General features: G+C 39.6%; 1 protein-coding gene and 1 pseudogene across 1 annotated transcript in view; one reads left to right on the forward strand and one right to left on the reverse strand.

Moving 5' to 3' along the window:
• Positions 1-9,082, reverse strand: part of ASB18 (ankyrin repeat and SOCS box containing 18) — a 65,351-nt gene that overhangs the window by 26,644 nt on the left and 29,625 nt on the right. The gene's annotated exons all lie outside the window — the stretch shown is intronic.
• On the forward strand, positions 3,118-5,139 carry LOC105887833 (annotated as a pseudogene).

Here is a 9,082-nt window from a genome sequence, read left to right on the forward strand (position 1 = left end):
CCCTGAGCTTAGTTTTCTAATCTGTAGACTGAAAATGACCAGGCCTTGTAGGCCTGGGAGGACTGCAGGAAATAAGACATTAAAAAATGCTCAGGAGTGCAGGAAGTTACATAAATATTAAGTCATATAATGGGGACCTGCCCTGTCACCTTGTTTCTCAATATTCCTCAAGATGCCTTAAACTTCTATTGAACAAGACCATATTTTTCTTCTTTCTACATGAACGATGAGTCAGTGGTTCATCTGGGATGTGGGAGGAGTGGACTGTTTTCTGGATTATGTATTGATGCTTGGGAGCTTAGCACCTTAGGCAGGGACCGTGTCCTAGTATTACATGGAGACTGTTGGGTGCCTCTTACCCCCCTACCCCCACCCCATAATCAACTTATAAATTATTTTTTATTTAAGTCAAATAGACACAAATGGACAAAATCCAAACCTGCATGCCTTTTCTTTCATAGAGATACTAAGTCATCCTCACTTTTGTTTAAATCAAGACGGCTAAAGACAAGAAAAAGAATTAGGCCTCAACAAATTCTTTTTTCATTTTAATTATCTCAGAATAAAAAAAGGGCCAAGCAGAGGGATCTGGTAATAAATAGGGCGAGGCTGGCATGCGGCTGCTAATGCGAACACAGGAACTTTACTGGAACTTTTCTTTTGGGGAAAATCTCTTCAAAAAGCTCCTAGATTAAAGCTCTGATATCCCTTTTTGTGTGTTGAATTCTGAATTCTGAAGCTTGCTGGTTGGAAGAAGCACAGATAATTTTTTTTTTTTAATCCCAGGAACTCAGAGACTCAAAGGTTTTCAAGTGCTGTGCCCATGGTGAATTGCCAACTAAAAGGGGCTGGAGCAGAGCGGGGTCCCTAGGTGTGGAGACCATTGTCATCAAGAGTAGGAAAATGAAATGTCTCTGTATGTAGGTCAACGACCCCCTCTCTACTGTGAGGTAAAAAAATTAAGGATGACCTAAAATCTACTATGTATAAAAAGATTCTGGAGAAAGTAGCTCTTTCTTGTCAAAGTGATAATGTTTATACTACCTGAAGCCAGACCTCCTCAGAGTCTAACTTTAGGGGGACTCTTTGGAGCTGAAAAGCCATGGTCGAAACCTCAAGCCCTTTCTGACATCTATTAACTTTTTATCCTTCAAGGTAGTTGGCTGTGTTATTGTAGAGGTGTTCAATGGGGTCTGCCGGCATTTTCCATTCTCATCATTGATGGTGAAGGGTTCTCAGTCATAGTTCTGCCTGAACTTCTGGTTTATTCATCAGTTACCTTAAACTTTCCCCCAATCACCAGGATTTAAATAAGTCCAGACTGTCAAGTTAAACAGCCAAAGGCAAAGACTCACATACAGAGACACAAAGAAAGAAAATGAGACAAAAAAGAAGAAAGAGGCACAGGAAGAGGAAGGCAGAAGAGATTCTGAAAATCTCCACTATAATACAAATACATTTTAAAAGTCCTTATTAAATAATGTCCCGGATCTGTATGCGTTTTGAAAAATCAGCGGAAGCTAGGAAACTGGTGTCTCTTGTACACCCTCTAAGCTCAAAAGCTCTGATGGTTTGCAGTGGGCTCAGCTCCTTATCGCGCCGGAATAGAAGCTTGTTGGGGCATCCTAAGGGGTCCACCGTATGTTGTGTTTATTTTGGGCTCTGAGGAGGTGCTGCATTCTCATTTTTTAGCAAAAAGCAATATTTAAAAAATACTATCATGTAGGAGTTTGGGGCCCAAGGTATGAGGCAAACTTGATTTTCAAAATGCTTTTTATTTTTAAAATTATTTTACATTTTCAGAAGTGTTGCAAAGATAGTACAGTGAGTTCTTAAATGCCTTTCACCCAGCTTCCTCTAAAGTTAACATCTTATATTATTATGAATCACTTGTCAAAATTAAGAATTTAACATTATTATAAGACTATTAACTCAGTGGAAGACTTTATTTGGACTTCACCAACTTCCCCATTAATGTTCATGTCTTTTTTTCTACGATCCAACCCCAGAATACCATGTTGTACATAGACAACTTAATTTTTAACAAGAGAAAAGTAAATACAGGTGTGCTTTTTCTGTGGGTGGGGGTGGGTGTGTACCTAGAAATGGAATATCATCAAATGGGTTATGTTTTCCACAGGAACGTGCTATCATTGGGAGTTGTGTTCCTGACTAAGAACATCATGGCAAATAATATAAACTGTAGATGATCGACAAATATAAAGAAAAGAAACAAACTCCCAAATTAACTTGAGATAGTGAAATATTGTTTTGGTTCCAATAAAACTAACACAATGATTATACATGAGGCGCTAGCAGTTGCCATCAGCACCTACATAATTCTTACTATATGCTAGGTGCTCCTGTAGGCATTTAACCTGCATTAATTCATTTAATCTTCATAACTATCTTATGCAGTAGGCTCAGGTATTAGCCCTATTTTACAAACGAGAACACTGAGACACACAAAACATTAAATAATTTGCCTAGTGCTCAAGAGCTAGTAAGTTTTAGAAACTGGGATTCAACTTGGGCTTCAGTGTGGTAAAATATGCAGAGATATAAATTGTATGGTATAAGCATATGATCAAAATCGAATGCAATCAATGTATAATTGATTAATAATTTTGCTTGCAGTATTAGTATATAGAAAGACTTTTATAACTATTTGTTTGGCTTATGTCCGTTAGCTGATGTGTCTTTCTATCTTAGAAATTTTTTGGTAGAAATCCACCAGCCCTCACTCTCAAACCACACACACAGTCTATCCTACATATTTCTGGCCTGGTGTTCAGCACACTCTGTAACTTCTCTCCTGAAACCACAACAGTTTGAGAGCCGGGACTCTGTTTAGTGTAGCACAGCCTCAGCCCTCACAAGGTTCAATAGCTGGTGATTTAATGCTTGCAGGAATGGGGTCATTATTGATTGATTTTGGAGCTGTGCATGTTAAAAAAAAGATGGAAATTTCTATAATTTTGTCACAAAACAACATCTTTGTACACCTCAGAAAATTCATCTGTAGGTCTCATTGAACACGGCCATAGCTCCTGGGTCTTCTGTGTGTTTTACGTAATCTGAGCTGACTCTATAGTAAGCAACTGTGTCTAAGGACTTGCAGTTGGTATTGATCTTGGCACCACCTACTCTTGTGTGGGTGTCTTCCAGTATGGAAAAGTAGAGATAATTGCCAATGATCAGGGAAACCGAACCACTCCAGGTTATGTTGCCTTTACTGACACTGAAGGATTGATTGGTGATGCTGTGAAAAATCAAGTTGCAATGAACCCCACAAACACAGTTTTTGATGCCAAGTGTCTGACTGGATGCACGTTTGATGATGCTGTTGTCCAGTCTGTCATGAAACATTGACCCTTTGTGGTGGTGAATGATGCAGGCAGGCCCAAGATGCAAGTAGAATACAGGAGAGACAAAAAGTTTCTATCCAGAGGAGGTGTCATCCACGGTTCTGACAAAGATGAAGGAAATTGCAGAAGCCTATCTTGGAAAGACTGTTACCAATGCATTAATAGTCACAGTACCAGCTTACTTCAGGCTTCTCAGGAGTCTCAGCATCAGGCTACCAAAGATTCTGGAACTATTGCTGGTCTCAATGTTCTTAGGATTATAAATGAGCCAACTGCTGTTTCTATTGCTTATGGCTTAGACAAAAAGGTTGGAGCTGAAAGAAATGTGCTGATCCTTGACCTTGGAGGTGGCACTTTTGACGTGTCAATCCTCACTATTGAGGATGGAATCTTTGAGGTCAAATCTAAAGCTGGAGATACTCACTTAGGGGGCAAAGACTTTGACAACCGAATGGTTAACCATTTTATTGCTGAGTTCAAGGGGAAACATAAGAAGGGCATCAGTGAGAATAAAAGAGCTGTCTGTTGCCTCTGTACTGCTTGGGAATGTGCTAAGCGTACTCTATCTTCTAGCACCCAGGCTAGTATTGAGATTGATTCCCTTTATGAAGGAATCGACTTCTATACCTCTATAACCCATGCCCGATTTGAAGAATTGAATGCTGATCTGTTTCGTGGCACCCTGGACCCTGTAGAGAAAGACCTTCGGGATTCCAAACTAGACAAGTCACAGATTCATGACATTGTTCTGGTTGGTGGTTCTACCCGTATCCCCAAGATTCAAAAGCTTCTCCAAGACTTATTCAATGGAAAAGAACTGAATAAGAGCATCAACTCCACTGGGGCTGTTGCTCATGATGCAGCTGTCCAGGTGGCCATCCTATCTGGTGACAAATCTGAGAACGTTCAAGATTTGCTACTATTGGATGTCACTCCTCTTTCTCTGCGTATTGAGACTGCTGGTGGAGTTATGACTGTACTTATTAAGCGCAATGCTACTATTCCTACCAAGTAGACACAGACCTTCATTACCTACTCTGACAACCAGCCAGGTGTGCTCATCCAAGTTTATGAAGGTGAGCATGCCATGACTAAGGATGACAACTTGCTTGGCAAGTTTGAACTTACAGGCATACCTCCTGCTCCCCGTGGTATTCCTCAGATTGATGTCACTTTTGATATTGATGCCAATGGCATTGTCAGTGTCTCTGCTGTGGATAAGAGTATAGGAAAAGAAAATAAGATTACCATCACTAACGACACTAACTAACCATCACTAACAACAAGGGATGTTTGAGCAAGAAAGACACTGAACGTATGGTCCAGGAAGCTGAGAAGTACAAGGCTGAAGATGAGAAGCAGAGGGACGAAGTTTCATCAAAGAACTCACTTGAGTCCTATGCATTCAACATGAAAGCAGCTGTTAAAGATGAGAAACTTCAAGGCAAGATCAATGATGAGGACAAACAGAAGATTCTTGACAAGTATAATGAAATTATCAACTGGCTTGACAAGAACCAGACTATAGAGAAAGAAGAATTTGAACATCAGCAGAAGGAGCTGGAGAAAGTCTGCAACCCCATCATTACCAAGTTGTACCAGAGTGCAGGAGGAACACCAGGGGGCCATGCCAGGAGGCATGCCTGGGGGCTGCCCTGGTGGTGGTGTTCCTCCTTCTGGTGGTGCTTCCTCTGGCCCCACCATTGAAGAGGTTGATTAAGCCAACCCAAGTGTAGATGTAGCATTGTTCCACACAGTAAAATATCGAAGGATCCAAATTTGTAGTAAATTATGTGACAGATTTAAAGTTGGGCTGCTATAGTGAACTACTGGGCATTTTCAATACTTGAATATGGAACATGTGCACAAAGGAAGGAAATAACATTGCACTTTATTATTATTTTTTTATTAAATCATAGCTGTGTACATTAATGCAATCATGGGGTACAGTGTGGTTTTTTCATATACAATTTGAAATATTTTCATCAAACTGATTAATATAACCTTCATGTCATTTTCTTAGTTATTGTATTAAGATATTTATATTCTACTTTTAGAAAGATTCACTTGTACCCTTGTAAGATAAACCACAGAGGTGATCTCACCAATCACTCTCCCTCCATCTATCCACTCCCCTCCCCACCTGTCCCCCTCTCCATGTTCTTAAGCTATAATTAGGTTATAGCTTTCATATGAAAGCTATAAATTAGTTTCATAATAGGGCTGAGTACATTGGATACTTTTTCTTCCATTCTTGAAATACTTTGCTAAGAAGAACATTTTCCAGTGTACACCATGGAATATTATGCAGCCCTAAAAAAGATGAAGACTTTACCTCCTTCATGTTTACCTGGATGGAGCTGTAAAACATTGCACTTTAAAAGCACTGTACTGTAAGTGGAAAATGTAATGTCTCAAAGAAACAGAAAGAAAGAAAGAAAGAAAATTCATCTGCAAAATGAGTTGAGAAGAGAAATTGGAAGTGAATACAAGGTAGAAATTAACCCCATATTTAATTAATATTAGAAAGAAAACCTCCTCGTGTAATGAATGCTTGCAGCTGAGGATGGAAACCATGTGGAACCCCGAGTCACAAAGTCTGAACTCACTCCCCACTATTATTGACAAAACTGAATTTCTCAACCTCCCAAAGGATCTCTGGGCTCCCAGGCTGGGGCCCTGTGAACAGGACACAGGCAGAGCCTGGTGAACTCTCTGAGGTGAGGAGACGGTGCTGGAAGTCTAGGGAAGCCAAGGCAACTGGGGGTTGTGGGGCAGAGTACCAGGGTACAAAGAACTTCATACAGAAAGAACTTTGCAGAGGGTCCCCTTGGGTGTTCAGTTGGGTTCTAATTAATTAGTACATGTATGTGAGGATACTAGTTAAGGCTGTGGGAGGAACCACCTGAAAGGATTAGGGAGAACAGTGCTCATAGTATGCATAGGTCTGGGAATAGTGCCTGTTCTCAGCAAGCAAAGGATAAAACTTTGTAAATAGTGGCTCAGTGGGTAGGGCACCGGCCCCATATACCGAGGGTGGTGGGTTTGAACCTGGCCCTGGCCAGCTAAAACAGCAACAAAAACAACAAAAAAGCCGGGTGGTGTGGTGGGTGCTGGTAGTCCCAGCTACTCAGGAGGCCTAGGCAAGAGAATCGCTTAAGCCCAAGAGTTTGAGGTTGCTGTGAGCTATAACGCCACAGCACTACCAAGGGTGACAAAGTGAGATTCTGTCTAAAAAAAAAAAAAACAAACACAAAAAACTTTGTAAATAATAAGGCAATGAACAGAGCACTAAGAAGAGTGTTGTCTCAGTAGTGGAGGAAAAAAATAATGTTAGACTAAATACTGCTTGAATTCTGACTAACAAAGCTTAAAAGCAGGACCCAAAAGGATCAAACTATATTCAAGTAACTTTACATCTCAGATTGGAAGCCAAGAATATTGACAGCTATGGGAAAATATCCAGCACACAATGAAATAAAGAAACAATCAGTCAATCTGACTCAGAAATGACACCCCTGACAGAGTTAGTAGACATGGATATTAAAACAGTCGTTATAACTGTGTTCCATATGGTTGAGAAGCTAGAGAAAGGATTGAACTATTAAAGACAAGATTGGACTTCTAAAGTTGAAAACTTCAATGTCTGAGATAAAATAATACAGTATATAGGGTTAATGGCAGATCAGGTATTTCAAAAGAAAAGATAAATAGATCACAGAAAAAAAGAGACTGAGCAAATCGAACAGAGAGAGCACCAGTGAACTATGGAACAACTTAAGTGGCATAATGTATATGCAGTTAGAGTCCCTGAAGTTGAGAAGGGGTTGTATAGGAAAAAAGGTGAAGAAATAATCATCAAACAGATCCAAGATACTCAATAAATCCCATGAATACGAAACATAAAGAAAACTACACTGAAGCACATCATTATCAGATTGCTTAAAACCAGCAAAAGAGAAAATCTTAAAGCCAGAAAAAGGCTTATGTTAGGAGGAGGGAGAGGATGAAGGGGAGGGGAGGGAGAGGAGAATGGTGACAAACTGTCAACCCCAAATTCTTTACTCAGCAAAAATATCTTTCAAACACTCGGTTGAATAAAGACTTTTCCAAACATACAGACACTGAAAGCATTTATCATCAGAAGACCTGCGGTATAGGAAATATTAAAGAAAATGCTTCAAACAGGAAGAAAAATGATACCAGATGGAATCTTGGATTGACACAAATGAATGAAGGGAACTAGAAATAACAACTACATGAGAAAATACAATTTTTTTCTCATTATTTCAATATATTTAAAAGATAACTGATTGGGTGGTGCCTGTGGCTCAAAGGAGTAGGGCGCTGGCCCCATATGCCAGAGGTGGTGGGTTTGAACCCAGCCCTGGCCAAAAACTGCAAAACAAATAAAAATAAAAAAAATAAAAGATAACTGATTTTTTAAACAAGAATAATAATGATGTATTATGGGGCATATATGCAAAAGTAAAATGTATGATACCAATAGCATGAAAGCCAAGAGGAGAGAAATATACTGTTACATGGTTTTTATAATACACATGACATAGTATAATATTACCTGAAAATAGATTGTTATAAAGATGTATGCTATAAACCCAAAAGGTAGCAATAAAATAATACAACAAAAGTCATATCTAATAAGCCCCCCAAAGAAGATAAAATGGAATTATGAGAAATTTTCAGTATAGAAGAAGGAAGAAAAAGAAGATTAAGAGAACAAATAACAGATAAGCAAAGCAGAAAAAAAATAGCAAGATGTTTGCTTTGAATCTCATGACAAAATCACATTAAATATAAATTATCTAAATGCCAAAGTAAAAGGCAGAGACTGTCAGATGGGATTAAAAAAGCAATACCCAATTATAATCTGCCCATAAGACATTCACTTAAAAAATAAAGACATAAATATGAAAGGATAGTGGGATGGGCAGCCTCTGGCATTGTCCTCCAATAATTCCCACCTTCTGGTAGTCATGCTCTTATCCTCTTCCCTTGAGTGTGGGTGGGAAGTTTGATTTGCTTCTGACCAAGGGACTATGGCAAAGGTGATAAAAGGTCATCTCGATGAATAGATTATAAAACATTGTAACTTCCATGTAAGGTGCCATCTTAGAGGCTAAAATGGCATGTGCTATGGATTGAATGTTTGTGTTCTCCAAAATTTATGTTGAAACTTAATCCCCAATGCAATAGAATTAAAAAGTGGGGCATTTAGGAAGTGATTAGGTAGTAAAGTGGTCTACCATCATGGATGGGGTTAGGCCCTTATAAATTGGTTTGAGGGAGCTAGCCTGTCCCTTTCATCTCGTCTGCCCCTTCTGCCAGGTGAGGACCACAACAGATGAAATCTTGGAAGCAGAGAGTAAGCTCTCATCAGATAATGTGTTCTGTTGGCACCTTCATCTTGGACCGCTTAGCCTCCAGACTGTGAGAAATAAGTTTTTATTGTTTATAAACTTCCTAGTCTCTTGAGGATGGCCTTCCACCAGTAGTCAGCAAGGAACTGAGATCCCCACTCCAATAATCTTGGAAGAATTGAATTCTGGCCATAATCATATGAGCTCAGCAGCAGATCCTTCCTCAGTTGACCCTTCAGTGAGACTCTAGGCCCTGTTGTCACCTTGACTGCAGTCTTGGGTGGGAAAGACCTGGGAGCAGAAGACCTAGCTAAGCCATGCCCAAACTTCTGA

The sequence above is a fragment of the Otolemur garnettii genome, unplaced genomic scaffold, assembly GCF_000181295.1.
Source record: "Otolemur garnettii isolate 467f Iridium unplaced genomic scaffold, OtoGar3 scaffold00133, whole genome shotgun sequence".
Taxonomy (NCBI): domain Eukaryota; kingdom Metazoa; phylum Chordata; class Mammalia; order Primates; family Galagidae; genus Otolemur; species Otolemur garnettii.